Source organism: Pteropus vampyrus, unplaced genomic scaffold (assembly GCF_000151845.1).
Source record: "Pteropus vampyrus isolate Shadow unplaced genomic scaffold, Pvam_2.0 Scaffold1000005332, whole genome shotgun sequence".
NCBI lineage: Eukaryota > Metazoa > Chordata > Mammalia > Chiroptera > Pteropodidae > Pteropus > Pteropus vampyrus.
In genome coordinates this window covers 2,776-4,227 of record NW_011919734.1, presented here as the reverse complement: position 1 = coordinate 4,227, position 1,452 = coordinate 2,776, and the positions used below count along the sequence as shown (strand labels likewise).

At 36.2% G+C, this 1,452-nt stretch overlaps 1 pseudogene; it reads left to right on the top strand.

Moving 5' to 3' along the window:
- Positions 1–918: 918 nt before the first annotated feature.
- LOC111735686 lies at positions 919–1,036 on the top strand (annotated as a pseudogene).
- The last annotated feature ends 416 nt before the right edge of the window (positions 1,037–1,452 follow it).

Sequence of the window (1,452 nt, the reverse complement as noted above, 5' to 3'; positions counted from 1 at the left end):
TGAATTATGTTTACATGTTTTAGGCGCAGGCGCCCTACTACACTAATGTAACATTTTAAATCTGGGGCCCTATTCCTAGCCCTGAGCCTGGATCACAGCCAGGCCTGGGATCAGCCAGGCCTGGGACCCACAATTGTTCAGTATTTCTTTTTTAAACTCTCCCTTTCTGAATTGCAGTGGGGTGAATTATTAACTTTGAGTTGTCAGTACCTTTTTTCTTGTGAATTTAATCAAAATATTTGTCCTGACTGGTGGAGTGGAGGTGAGAGTAATGCTGAATTAAAATGGCAATTCAGATTTTATTTTAAGTCAATAAAATACACTATTTAGAGGTACTTGTATTTATATACATAGCTATCATGATCTCCATATTAAAATGAGAAAGCAGATAAATAGAATAGTAGTCTACTGCGAAAATGTGGATTTTCACTCACAAAATAATGTCTATGCAGTTATTTCCTATTATCCATTTCCCGTAATATTTATAAAAGGTGATTTAATTAATTAAAACGCCCATATATGTACTGGTCCACAGATATCCCATTAAGGTATGACACACTTGAAGCTTGGTTTAGCTGCTTGCCTGTGCAAAATCTTAAAGTAACTTTAAAATATCATTTTACATAAGTTTAATATTTTTTAACAGACAGCAAAGAAATCATTTTCATAGCACTTTTCCACTGATCAGGAATTTTAGCCTTCAATCTACACTACTTCAGGTATACAACCATCCTTTCTGAAATTTTTATTCTCCTCATTTTTTGACTAAGTATTTTAAGATGCTTCACTTTAAATTGATTGATTATCTGGAAGGGTGGAGACTTGGACCTAATCATTAGACCTCTAGCCCTGTGCACTTTCCATTCTATCACAGTTGCCTCAAGTCATTAAACACAGGGCTTTAAAAAAAAATCACAAGTCTAGGCCATGCCACCCTGAACAAGCCCAATCCTGTCTGATCTCGGAAGCTAAGCAGGGTTGGGCCTGATTAGTACTTGGATGGGAGACCACCTAGGGAGACCGGGTGCTGTAGGCGCAAAAAATAAAAAAATAAGGAATTGTAAGCTGACAAGGTCCTTGCCATCTGTGAGGTCAACCAAGGGTTGCCTCATCTTAAAAAAAAAAAAAAATTATGCCAATGGTAGATCAAGCAATGACTATAACTGTCTCTTCAAAATTATTAAATTTAGTTATCTATCATCACCCTTGTACTTGTGAAACAAGTTTAATCCACTTCTGACTACAAACCAATAACTATTAGTATTTATGTTTTGAACTTGCACTCTTTCTGACTTCTCTTCTGTGAGCTACTGATGACCTAACTTGGTTAGGAAAAACATATCTTCCACATGTTTTAAGCCAAAAGAATAACATTTACAAGGCAATAAACACATATATAAGTTGGTAGGTAGATAGGTAGGTAGGTAGGTAGGTAGGTAGTAGGTAGGTAGG